Raw genomic sequence first — 14,593 nt, 5'->3', positions numbered from 1 at the left:
CCGAGAGACCACCTCCATACAATCCAGATGCCTCAGAAGGCAATGAGACGAAAGAAGAAGATTGTAGGGGAGCAGTACCCCGATCAGAAGTAAGAGTAGAAGGGAAGATCTCTATGGGAACCGAGAATATCAGGTATAAGTCTGTAGGTAGCTCGGAGGTGGAGAGAGGAGTGAGGTTACCAGATGCGCTGAAAATACCAGTTATCATCGGACCTATTGAGTCGATGTATGAGCTTGAGCCAGAAACGGCAGGGAGTTTAGAACAATCAGAGGGCAGGACGAGAAATGGAGTAGAGGAAAATGGATTGGTGAGGAGAATGGAACGGATTCCGAAGCCTATAGAGTGGAGTACGCCGATGCCAGCTACAGCTGACTCCTCTGGAGGACAGGGAGAATCAAGACCTACTAGACCAAGGTCTTTAGTGGAGTCAAGATCAGATTTGAGAATGTGGACACCACCAGTGAGAACTCAAAGCCAAGGCGTGTTAGACACAGAAAGGGATCGAGGGGCGATTGTAAATCGCTCTGTTCCCATGGGCAGATCAGGAGAGGGTAGGCCACAAGAAAGAGAATGTGAGTACAGTGACAGAGATGGTACAGCCTGCCGAGAAGTGCTGAGGGGAGCTTTGAGAGGGAAAATGTTGGATGTCGTAAGGCTAAAGGCAGAGATGGATGAGATAATAGGTGGAAATCTACCCCTGGAAAGAATACTAACTTACGAACAAGATGAGTTACTCTTTTTAGCGAAAGATGTGACTCGTAAAGCACGCACAGCTCATGAGAAATTGTCAGAGTTGGCAAAAAGATATGGGGTGGATTTGTCGAAAACTAAAGCGTTGCAAGGTGATCACCGGCTACAGTATAGTGATCAGGAATTGGAAGACAAGAGACTCATGGGATTGAGAACCCATGTCAAAGATTTGATTATAGCAATGCGGGCATGGATCATGCTCGATAAGTGGGAAGAAAGATGGTCCAAGAAGAAAAGTTCTAGAGGAGTAGTGGGAGAGACGCCACCTCCGGGTGGAGGGACGACGGCAATAGGGAGTTTCCCTTTAAGGGAGGTACAGAATGGAGGGTACGTACATGTACCCTGGAGTAGAGGGGACTTGGCTGCCTTCACAAATGATTTTCCCCGGCTAAGGGAAAAGCCTGTGGAGTGGTACAAGCAAGTTGATCGCTTTGTAAAAATCTCGAAGGTATTGTGGATTGATTTGAATACTTTGTTTGACATTGGGATCTGTGGTCGGCATGTAAAGTTGCGATTGAATGGCCGGCCTCAGAGCCCGACAGGGATTTGATTACACATGGTCCGTCGCCAATAGTGATGAAAAAGTTCGAGCAGGTAATCACTTGGTTGAAATCGAAGGTCTCACCTCAAGACACCGATTGGGTGAAGATAGATAGGACTGTACAAAAGCCTAAGGAGACAGTGCATGAATTTTACGAGAGGCTTTTGCAGGCTTTCAAACAGTACAGTGGTTTGGAGGCATTGGATACCAAAGACATGGGACAGTTTGTGTCCAAGTTTGTGTTGGGATTGAGGCCAGAGGTTAGTCTAATGATACAGCAACATTTGATTTGTTGGCAGAATAAGCCTGCGGATGAGATTCTCCGATATGCTAGATATTGCAGTGATGAGATTGAGTCTAAGCACAAGAAATTGAAAGACAATCTGCTATTAGTACAGATGCAGACCGCAGTTCAGGGACAGTCCACCGCAGGAACGTTGGGAAGGAGGCAGGGAAATTATCAAGGAGGAGCACAGAATGCTCAAGGACAGGCGAGGCCGAGAGGAGTAGATCCTAAGACCGGAATAGATGTGGCAGTGTTGAAAAAGACCACAGCTTGTCACCTTTGCCACCAGATTGGACACTGGAGATGCGAGTGTCCTTTTAATCCGTTAAGTCAAATACAGCAGGAAGAAGAGGTGACCAATGTTCCAGTGGCAGACACACTCCCTGTAGTGACGCAACCTAGATTGACAAAAGGGGGGATGAATGTTCCGCAGGTACAGGTTCCCCGACCGCCTAGAATACAGAATATGCAGCAGGGAGCTCGGACATCTGTACAGATGCCTCTATTTGAGGTGAACGGGGAAGATGATTCCGATCCAGCAACAAGATCTTGCTGGGGAGGAGACGATGATTGTACGCTTAGAGCGGTCCTAGAAGTAGATCAGAAGGGACCCTTTGTTGAAGCAGAGATTGATGGCCACCCTACGACCTTTTTGGTTGATACGGGGGCTACAAGATCGACTGTGAGATCCGCAGTGATCCCGGATCTATCCCTTTCTGGCCAGACAATCCAAGTTGTTGGGGTAGCGAATAAGAAATTGAATAACTCTCTGACGGAAGCAATACTGATTAGGATCGGGAACTTCAGTGACAGACACCAGTTCGTGGTGTGTGATTCTAGTCCAGTCTGTTTGTTAGGAAGAGATCTATTGTGTAAGCTTAATTGTACCATCTATTGCACCCCGAATGGAGTGGAAGTCCAGACGAGAGACGATGATGCGACCTTTAAGGTTGCGAACCAACGTTGGTGCGTGGAAATGTATCCTGCACTCACGGTAGAGGAACTCCCTTTAGACCTGAGGGAGTCTGTGTCAGTTGATGTATGGGACCTTAGTGTGGAAGAGATCGGACTAGTTAAAGGCGTAGATCCAGTGAAAATAAGAGTCAAAACGAATGTAGAATACCCGAGAACTCCCCAGTATAAATTGTCACCGGAAACTATTGAAGGGATTAGACTCGTAATTGAGTCCATGCTTAGGCAAGGGATTTTGAGAGAAATCAGGGGTAGTCCGTGTAACTCGCCCATAATGGGATTGCAGAAACCGAGCGGGAAATTCAGGATTGTACAAGATTTGCGAAGAATTAATGAGATCGTAATCCCATGTTGTCCCGTGGTACCGAATCCATCCGTGATCCTGTTCCAAATCCCATGTGATGCGGAATGGTTCACCGTGATTGACCTGTGTCAAGCCTTTTTCTCTATTCCTCTGCATGAGGAGAGCCAATTTCTTTTTGCGTTTAGGCTGGAAAATCGTGTGTTAGCATGGTGTCGTATCCCACAGGGGTACACTGAGAGCCCGTCTATTTTCAATCAGATTTTGAAAAAGAACCTTGAAGGTCTGGTGCTTCCCCAAGAGTCTGTTCTCGTCCAGTACATTGATGATTTGCTAGTGGCGTCAAAAACTGAGGACGCCTGCAGGATTGATACAGTAGCTCTGTTGAATTTCCTAGGAGAGAATGGGCATAAGGTGTCTCCAAATAAATTGCAGTACTGTCTGAGTGAAGTACAGTATTTAGGTCATCGGATTGAGGAAGGTAAAAGAAAGATATCACCAGATTGCATAGATGCGATTTTGAGAATGCCCGTCCCTACGACTCAGAGGGCAGTTGGAATGTTCTTGGGAATGGTTGGCTATTGTCGCCAATGGATCCCGAACTTCTCCTTTGAAGCGAAGCCCTTACAGTGGCTGACGCGCAAGGATGTGAGTGACCCGGTACCATGGGCTGAAGACTGTTTAAGGTCATTTCTGAAACTAAGAGAAGCCTTGTGCTGTGTGCCAGCTTTGGGAATGCCTGATTACAAGAAGGCATTCGCATTGTTTTGCTGTGAAAAAGAAGGTTGCGCATTGGCAGTGTTAACTCAGGTTCATGGGAAGGTCCGTAGACCAGTTGCCTATTTTTCGGCTACACTAGATCCAGTAGCCTCTGCGTTGCCCGGATGTCTCAGATCCGTTGCTGCAACAGGTGTCAGTATCGAGAGATGTGAGAGCATTGTAATGGGTCATCCGCTTACTGTGCATGTGCCACATTCTGTTGAACTGTTGATGACCAGGACTAAGACACAACACCTCACGAATAATAGATTGACACGTTATGAACAAGTCATCCTAGCTGCTGAGAATGTAACGTTGAAGAGGTGTTCTGTTTTAAATCCTGCCACATTGTTGCCGATCCCGAATATAGATGATGAAGATTGTGAGGATCATGACTGCCTCGATGTGACTGAATTGTGCACCAAACCCAGACCTGATATTGTGGATGAACCACTTTCCGAGCCGGATGAAATATTCTTTGTGGACGGTTCATGTTTGAGAGACAATACGGGTCAGTTGAGAGCAGCCTTTGCTGTTTGTACTATCACCGGAGTGGTCGAAGCCGCTTGTCTAGAAGGAGTATACTCCGCACAGGTGGCTGAGCTTATTGCTTTGACTCGTGCCTGTTTGGCCGCTAACCAGATTCGTATAACGATTTACACGGACAGCCAGTACGGGTTTGGTGTCGTTCACGACTTCGGACAGTTATGGTCCCAGAGGGGGTTCATGACATCATCTGGGTCACCCATTAGGAATGGAGAATATGTGAGACAACTGTTGGAGGCGTTGCAAGGCCCAGACGAAATCGCTTTGGTGAAGTGTTCTGCTCATACAAAAGGAAATGATTTTGTGTCCCTTGGAAATAATTATGCAGACGAAGTTGCTCGATTTTGTGCAGAACAGGGGTGTGACTTTACAGAACGACACATAAGGGGAAATGAAGAAACAACTGACCTTAGTGTGATGTTGGCGATGGCCGACACATGGGAAGAGTTAAAACAATTGCAAGATGAGGTGTCTGACCAGGAACGAGATAGTTGGGTGCGAGCTGGATGTGAGAAGGGAGATGTGGATGTTTGGGTTTCGAGTGATGGAAGAGCGGTGTTACCAGAATGTCTGTTGAATCCGATGGCACGATTGATACATGGTGCTGTGCATCTTGGCAGGGATGCGATGGTGCGAGTGTTTCGACAAACATGGTACAATACGAAGTTTCGGGCAGCAGCCGAAGCAGTATGTCAGAGATGTGTCACCTGTCAACAAATGAATGTAGGGAAAAGGACAGCTGTGACAATGAGTCACATAGGGAGGTCAGGTGGCCCTTTCAACAGGATGCAGTTAGATTTCATTGAAATGCCAAAATGTAATGGGTTAAGATACATATTAGTCGTAGTGTGTCTTTTCTAGATGGGTGGAGGCTTACCCAACATGCATGTGTGATACTCTAACTGTAGCTAAGTTACTGTTGAGAGAGCTCATCCCGAGGTTCGGGTTCCCGACCTCTTTGGAATCGGACAGAGGAACGCATTTCCACAGCGAACTAATGAAGTTGCTTTGTGCTGCCCTGAACATAGATCAAAGGTTACATTGCAGTTATCGACCAGAGGCTTCTGGGATAGTAGAACAAGTTAATGGGACATTGAAGGCCAGAATGGCAAAAGTGTGCTCCTCAACTCCTCTGAAGTGGCCAGATGCCTTACCTTTGGTTCTGATGAGTCTCCGAAGTGTGCCTGATAGGAGAACTGGATTGTCACCCCACGAAATATTGATGGGGAGAGCGATGCGTGTGCCAGCAATACCAGCCTCTGCATTGATAAATATCACTGATGATGTAATTCTCGACTACTGTAAAGGCCTGGCTGACGTGGTTCATTCTGTGTCCCAGCAGGTGCAGGCGGTAGCTGTTCCAGCCGCAAGTGATCTGTGCCACGACCTGTGCCCAGAGGACTGGGTGTTGGTACGAAAGCACGTGAGGAAAAGTTGCTTGGACGTTCACTGGAGAGGCCCTTACCAGATTATTCTGGTTACAAATACTGCAGTGAAGTGTGGGGGACTACCGAACTGGGTGCATGCCTCCCATACCTGTAGAGTTCCAGCACCCTTAGAAGATACAGCCCCTCTCGTGAACGAAAACCCAGCTGAGGTGGCAGGGCCATCTGAGAGGGCAAGTCAAGCTGTAAGGTTGGCTGACGCAGCTGGTTGTGCACTGGAACAAGCTGTAAGCGAGGGAGAGAGAAACTCCGAATCAGAACCAGAAGCAGAAGAACGTGCATTCGGCGGAGTGGAGCCAAATTCTCCCGGAGAAGAACGTAGTGCACAGGGTATCGGAAGGGAGAGCAGGGGTGTCTCAGAAGCAGAAAGAGTTTGGCCCGTGAGTCTGAGACGGGTAAATTCGAGAGGGACACCGAGAAGAGATCTTGCCCCAGTATCGGAGGTGACCGAGTCGGAACAGAGTGAGGAAGATCAAGATCCGGAAGCTCCGAGAAGGTCGAGGAGAGCCAGAGTGCCGTGTCACAGGTACGCTTCACCTGAGTGGATGTACGTAGCAACAAATGCTAGGACCGATGAGTACGGGGAGGCTGAGGTCGATTACTCTTGTCAGAGAAAATTAGCTACAGGGGATAATTGTTGCATTGAGATACAAGCCTGAATGAGGAAGAGACTCTCGCCCATTATTATCGAACTGGATTCTGAGCGTGGGGGAAAAATGGCAGAGCCTAGAAATTCACACCGTAGGGCGAAGACAGTGATAGGTACACTTTTAGGAGTAGTCATAGCTGTTATATTCGCAGTAGTCATAACTTCGTATGCAGTGGCCCACAGAGAAGAGGGGAAAATGCTGGGAACACCTACACCTGTCACTCCCAGTACCAAGAAGGATATCTCAGGAGATAAAAGGGCTAGGATGCTAGAAGAGAGTCGTATGTTACACATGGATTTATCGAAAGGTGATTTCAAGCTCAATGCATATGCGAAATTGTTGTATGAGTATGTTGATGCGATGGATGCGAAAGATTGCTATTTGTGCATGCAGTTGCCTGCTTCTGTAGATGAGGGTATGTTCTGCTTGGGTTTTCGGATCAGATAGAACCCGCTCATCAGAGCCTCACTAACCCAGCCAGAACGTTACCCCCTCCCTAGAACCTATTTACAATCCTACAACCACATATATCTATCACCTAAGGACAGGGGATTCCTACTATGCATACCAAGATCTTGTAAGTGGCGGCCTCGCGGTCCCATACGAACCCAGACCTCTCTGCCCATACGACAGTATCACAAGTGGCGGCCTCGCGGTCCCATACGAACCCAGACCTCTCTACCCAGACGGCAGTCTCAGCACAATCGGCGGCCTCGCGATCCCATACGGATCCAGACCTCTCTGCCCATACGACAGTATCACAAGTGGCGGCCTCGCGGTCCCATACGAACCCAGACCTCTCTGCCCATACGACAGTATCACAAGTGGCGGCCTCGCGGTCCCATACGAACCCAGACCTCTCTACCCAGACGGCAGTCTCAGCACAATCGGCGGCCTCGCGATCCCATACGGATCCAGACCTCTCTGCCCATACGACAGTATCACAAGTGGCAGCCTCGCGGTCCCATACGAACCCAGACCTCTCTGCCCATACGACAGTATCACAAGTGGCGGCCTCGCGGTCCCATACGAACCCAGACCTCTCTACCCAGTCTCATACGACAGTTCATCCTATCATCACCATAACATACAAAAAGGGAATCAGTCTCACTATTCATCAGATCACACAAGGATTGCCAGTTCGGGCATAGCCTGTTCTCAGGTTTGAGGGGCTCCTCTTTCCCTTATTCAGTTACCACTTACCTGATCAGGGTTAACATCTGTTCATGTAGCCGCAGCTGACTAGAAGAATAGGCTACCCTCTTATACAAGAACACACAGCATATGTTGGTTCACTACAAACTGGATACTTTATTACTCATTGCACATACAATCACATAACATTACGATATAACACATAACCTGCAAAGAAAAGTGAAAGATTAAGTTGTACACTCTAATAAGAAAGGGTCGACATCACCTTAGTAGTATGTAGCCTGCACTCAGTGGTCATCTAGGCTCCCTTCTCGTCTGTGCCTCGGCTCGCCTGGAATCACCCTTCTCCGAGTCACTGGGACCTCTTCCTTATCGGCTACTCTCTCCTCTCTGGTTATTCTGTTAGGAAAGCATCTGTCTCTCAGTTCTTCTCCGCCCTCAAGATGGCGTCTGTCTTCCCTGGAATAAGTAGTAGCTCTACTGCTAACGGCTAGATGCCGCCTACGGACTGCCCATGTAACTGCCTCAAACTTTCACTAATATAGAGGTGCATTTCCTCATGGAAAATTCCGGCCCGTAACCTGCCGCCCACCAAATTCTTGTACCTCCCCGTACCAAGGACACGTTCCCAGCCGGCCGGCCTGATGTAGTGTCTTCGGCATGAAGAAAAAAATACAATCCTTCGATAAGGGCCGGCCTGAACCGGTTCTCTCCAAGCGAATAACACCTCATAACTAAAACATCGCATTTGACCTAGAAATATCCCAAGCTGCCGGAGCAGAAAGAAAGATGGAGTCTCTCCCGTTTGAGGCCTACCAGGCCTGCATTCAGCACGGCTCCATGAAATACCCTCACTACAGGACAGGTTATCCCTAATACTAACGAATCTATCCCCTAGGCTATATGTGCAAGCCCTGATCTATGGGGAAGAGCACAGAATCATGTCGAAGTGCCTAGTAAATAGGCTCCATCCACTACTCTAACCCTTAGGCTTGAATGGTAAGAGACTGAAGTCACATTCAATCACTTGTTAACACAAGAAGGCCAGGAAAATCGAGCAGAATATTTCACCCTTGACTTCAGTCTATTATACATTCCTTAAACAGAACTAACATCTGTGGAAGAATAATATGAAACAAAACTAACTGATCTATGTCTATTACCAGGTGTGCAGAATTGAAGTAGTGAAGGAATACACTGAATAAAGCAACAGATGGAAATCAAAATGCCGATAGTAATCAGAATACCTCCTAATATTTGACGTAACATATGTAAATCAGGTAACCAATTAAAGACCCAGTCAAACCAGCCCTGGTCAATGTGTTTTCTAACTTCTTCTGTTAAGTCATGTAGCTTATTAATGTGAGCTCGAATGGATTGTGTATGATCAGACAAGTTAAAACAACAAAGACCCTCAAAATCAGAACAATCGTGTCCATGTTTAAGCAAAAGATAATCAATGGCCGCTCGATTTTGCAAGATAGCCCTTCGTTCACCCTGGGCGTCTAATAGCATGTCCGACAGGACTGTAGAAGTATTATTAATGGATTTCACCATCCAGCAGGCCATTTTCTCAATAGATTTTGCATTATAAACTGCCAAAGCAGGAACACCAATAATTGAAATAGCCAGGCTAAGGTATTCGGACTTAGAATATAAATGCAAAGATGAGTCACAATCCTCCTGTAACCTCACTGTATCTCGAATCACACGAGAGTTGGCATTCGGATGTGATGAAAACATGAGCAAGCTTAGTCTAGTAATGGCACAAGGGCCTCCAGAAATATTTGCGGGGACATATGGCCAGGAAGTATTACCACATGAGAAAAGCCATCCGGCAGGTAGTAACATCGTGCGATAATGACTGGGGGCAACTACCATACTCTTGCAAGTCATGTTATTCTGAACAGAAGTACATATTTTCGGTGTCCTTTGAAAGCACAAAGTCCGTTCATGAGTGGTGAATGAGGTGGCACCTTTCAATTTTCAACGCATACATTCCGAAATTGCACTAGGATTACACGTAAGGAAGAAACACAAATCACCTTGTGTGATATTATAAGTAACTATTTGGGACTGGATGGGGGTAGCGGATCTGACAGTTCAGTACACAAGGGGCAATACTGATTGGTAGCGAAATCGCCCAGAAGAACATTGGGGTGAGCGGCTGATATATTGAAAATATGAGTCAAAGTCTCCAACGATGCAGGGACAGCAACCAAACAAGTTGCCAAAATGTCGTTTACTGATCTCATCGGTGTCAAGCAGAAATGAGGGGCGCTAGTCACCCGTTTCGCTAGTGAAGTCCAAAAGTTCGATGACGAATCCCACGCAGCAAAGGAACGCGACACTCGGGTTTTCAACTCATCCCGGGTTGAAGGGATCCCTCCTCTCTCGTCGCACCAGCCCGAAAACAGTCCGACGCCGACACATCCTGCAGCAACAGTCCAGAGAATGATCTGAAAGAGAATCAAATACAGGCATTATTCATTCTCGTAAGTAACATTTGTCAGCCGGGACTGCTTCCCAGCTATCTTTCCCTGGTCTCATAACTAAAATGGTATTATCTTGACCGGTTGCAATGACCTCTGCTTGTTCAGGGGGATTCTTAGGCGACTGCACCCAAACTCTGGCCCCAGGATTGTCGGTGGAGCCAAAACCTTTCTGGCCTCGTACAGTTAGCAACGTTGGGGCAGTGCCTTTTACCATCTCACCACTGAAGACAGGCATTATTAGCAATTGAGCCGCTCGGTCAGTTTTATGTATCAGTAGGTCAACCTCACTGCTATTCAGCAGGAGCACCTTAATCTCTCCCTGATAATCACTATCAATGATTCCTCCAAGCACCTGAATGCCTTTTACAGCCAGCCCCGATCTAGGGGCAATTAATCCGAAATTTCCAGGTGGTATCTGAACACCAACACCTGTCTCAATGATGACTCGATCTTTACTTTTTATAATGGTGTCATCCATGGCATGCAAGTCTAAACCTGCCGACCCTGGGGTCGCTCTGCATGGAGCCAAAGCTCCGGGAGCAATCTCCCAGTACATCACAGTCTCTCTGATCTCGTTAGGTTTAGCATCAACATTCGGAGGAAACAAACGCATAAGTGGGGATTCAGCATTTAGAAAAGGACGGTTATTCAAAATCAATAGCGCTTGAGGCAAAAAATCTCGCCAATTCTTATACTTGTCATCTGTTAATTTGCGAAGTTGGTCTTTTAGCAGGCCATTCAACCTCTCCACAAGACCCGAGGCCTGTGGATAATAAGGTATATGAAATACCCATTCAATATTGTTTTCCACACAGAATTCCTGTACCAATCTTCCACGAAAATGGGATGCATTATCAGATTGAATTTGGAATGGCACACCATAATACATCATAATCAATTCCAATGTTTTAATATTATTCAATTGGGTAGCTTGCTTACAGGGAAGGGCCACCAACAGGCCACTGTATGTATCAACAATGGTGCAAACATATTGACAATTCCTACTCATAGGAAGTGGACCAATGTAATCAATCTGCCAAATTTGAGCGGGCAATTTCCCGCGATGTAAATGACCTTTAACAATTTGGGGCACTTTGCGCTGCCTGATATGCTGACAAATGGGACAATGTAGAATAACATTTTTAATTAAATCTAGGGGAATATAAATTCCTCGATCAGCAGCCCACCTGCTAGTGGCTTTCTCTCCAAAGTGTCCTGCTTTCTGGTGGGCCCATTTCGCCAATCCCGCAATATCAGAATCTTGCGTGTCCACCACTGCCTCAGCAATTTTAGATTTCTCATCTGCAATATTATGAAAGAATTTGTCAAGAGAGTCTATCGGGGTATGAGCATCTACATGGAAGATTGTAACAGTACTCTGTGGGAGCATTTCCCAAATCTCCTGCCATAATTCTTTTCCCCATAATTCCTTGGAATGGATTTTCCAACTATGGGAATGCCAAGTCGGTAACCAAACTGCCAGTCCATTGGCAGTAGACCAAGAATCGGTAAAAATATGACATGTGCCAGGTAACTCTTGTTTCAGAACTTGATAAACAGCATAGAGTTCAGCAAATTGACTGCTCTTACCCTCACCAGTTGTACTCAGCAATTTTTGTGTGATCGGATTATAGGACACTGCTTTCCAATGCCGTTTCGTCCCTATGAACCTTGCTGAACCATCCGTAAACCAGACATGGTTTCTGTCCTCTGCAGACAAATCATCAAAAGGTTTACCCCACTTAACAGGAGACTCCTGTACTAAGGGTACGGAACATTCACTCTCAGTTTCAGTTGATGGCGCCCGTGCCACCTGCTCATGCAAAGATGCAACTCCTTTTTGTCCCACACGTGCCCTGTCTTGTATATACCATTTCCATTTAATCACACTCGCCTCTTGAGCGTGTCCAATTCGGTGAGTTTTCGGCGAACTCATAACCCACTGCATGATAGGAATTTCAGGTCGCAAAACTATATCATGTCCCAAAGTCAATTGCTCGGTATCCACCAGAGCCCAATAACATGCAAGTAGCTGTTTCTCAAAAGGTGTATAACGCTCACCAGCATCAGGTAACTTTTTGGTCCAGAAACCTAACGGTACTCTACTCTTACCTTGTTTCTGCCACAAACTCCAATTCGCATAAAGGCCTTGTACAGACACATTCAAATCCACATCACCATCACATACAGGCCACAAATCCAGAGCATGCTGAATTGCTTCTTTTGCCAGACTGAACGCATCTTGCTGTGGTTTACCCCATTCAAATGCATTCTTTTTACGAGTGACCTGGTACAAAGGGGCCAATATTTGACTCAAATGAGGAATATGCTGGCGCCAAAAGCCAAATAAACCAATGAAGCTTTGGGATTCTTTCCTATTTCTCGGAACTGCAAAATCAAGAATTTTCTGTTTAACCTGAGGGATCACTTCTCGGTGCCCTTCATGCCAATTAATACCCAAAAATTTCACAGCCTGGGACGGACCTTGTAATTTATCCGGGTTGATTTCCCAACCTTTCTCACGCAAGCACTCAATGACTCTATCCAATTGGGTCTGAACATCCTCTTGTGATTCACCTTGGATCAAAATATCATCAATATAGTGACATATCTGAATTTGTGGATGAACTGGTACCTCAGCCAGATGCTCTGCCACCAGCCGGTGACATATCGTAGGACTATGCACATAGCCCTGAGGAAGACTTCTAAACGTCATTTGACGCCCGTTCCACGTAAAACTGAATTGTTCCTGACACTCAGGGGCAATCGGAATCGAAAAGAAAGCATTAGCAATATCAATGGACGCATACCATGTACCTGAATGTTTTTGGATTCTTTCAATTAGGGTAATAACATCCGGTACTGCAACAGTCAAAGGGGGTGTGTGTCTATTCAATTCTCGATAATCAACAGTCATGCGCCAAGAATTATCACTCTTACGTACAGGCAAACAGGATTATTCCAAGCAGAAGTAACTGGGGTTATAACTCCTGCATCCACCAACTCCTGAATAGTGGTACTTATCTCTTCATGACCACCTGGAATACGATACTGCTTCTGACGAACCACTTTTGTCGCCTGAGGAACTTTTATGGGGGGCATTCTTAAACGACCAACCCGTACAGGCCTGGACGATATATAATGTTTAGTTCTAAATTGGTAACATCCATCATCTAAGTGCAAAGTCATTCCTTTCAAATTATCAATTCCAATTATGAATTCTAAGAGTGGCACCAATAATACAGAGTATTCTTTTCTAGGAATTCTACCTATTCTCATTTCAAGTAAGGTTTGAACTGCGGGAGTTTCCTTTCCACCTAATCCGGTAATTGTAAAAGGCTGACCTTTAAACTTCTTTGATTTTCCATGAATAAGAGTGGCCTCCGCTCCTGTATCTACCAATGCTCGGGCCCTTTGGATATTACGATGTCTCCAATAAATATCAATATCTACATAGGGTCTATTATCTCTGTGAGCCCATCTGTGTACTGGAGCTTGACCTATTTCCTAGTCCTTTTTATTGTGTTCTGTGTACCAGGATAAATCAGGATAAAGACTCTCACGGTTCCTAGGTATCGATACCTCCTGTTCATATCCATCTCCATTACGAAATGGATTACTGTTCCCTGCATTGTACTGCGGGTTTCGATCGGCCAATATGTGTCGATCCTCTCTCCTTCTCAACTCAGGGGATTGATCCCTATCATCTCTACGTCTGCTGTTAACATAATCATCTCTCCCCCTCTCTCTTTCCCCCTCTCTCTCCCTGTCTCTCTCACGACGGGGGGACAAATCACGCGCATAACGTCGATCATCACGACGATCAGAGCGCCCACGGCGGTCGTCATCACCGCTACCGTCAGAAAAACCACGATCACACTCAGTTGTCCGAACACGCCGGGCACCCTCCTTTCGATCCAAGCCACGTTTGCGAAACATTTCCCACAAATGAGAAGTAGTCTCACCATCAATGTCCTCCTTTCGCACACCATCAGCCAGAAGAGCAAGAAACATATCACGTCTAGTAAATTTATTTTCACCAGGAGTACGAGTGTCAGGCCGGGATTGCCGTTCAGGTTTAAACCACTCACCCAACTCACCGAGTTGGCGTACCGATTCCAGCACCACAGATAACATGTTACCAGTCTGATTAATCAATAAAGTCATCATGACCTGCTTATAAGCAACAGGGGAAGAACGAATAATACGATTCCGCACAGAAGATGTCAAGAAAGCATCAAGCAACCGGTCAGCAGTATTCAGAAAAATTGCCGTTTTCATCACCTCCTCTTTGAGACGTTGCGCAGCATCGCGCAAAGTATACCACGGTTTGTCATTCACAGGCCAGTCAGACTCAGTAGGATATTTTTGATTACAACCCTCAGTTGCCAATTGAAGCAAAGAAATTTGACCACCACCATTAAAGTTACGAAAATGATCCTGTACAGTAGAATCCGAACTCAAGGAACAAAACTTCAAACAATCGCCAGCATCCAACATAATGCCAGCAGCGCCTAGTTCATAAAGGCGCACCATCCATGTGAGCAAGGGCTCACCAACTCGTTGCCAAAATCGCTGTAAAATATCACTAATTTCTTGTTGAGTAAAATCCTCCAAAGAGTCTAAAGCAATACCATTCGGAGCACCGGGAGCCTGCTGCACCTTCCGTCGAAAAACTGGATGCGCCGAGAC

Source organism: Triturus cristatus, chromosome 2_1 (genome assembly GCF_964204655.1).
Source record: "Triturus cristatus chromosome 2_1, aTriCri1.1, whole genome shotgun sequence".
NCBI classification, from domain to species: Eukaryota; Metazoa; Chordata; class Amphibia; order Caudata; family Salamandridae; genus Triturus; species Triturus cristatus.
This window is presented reverse-complemented; position numbering follows the sequence as displayed.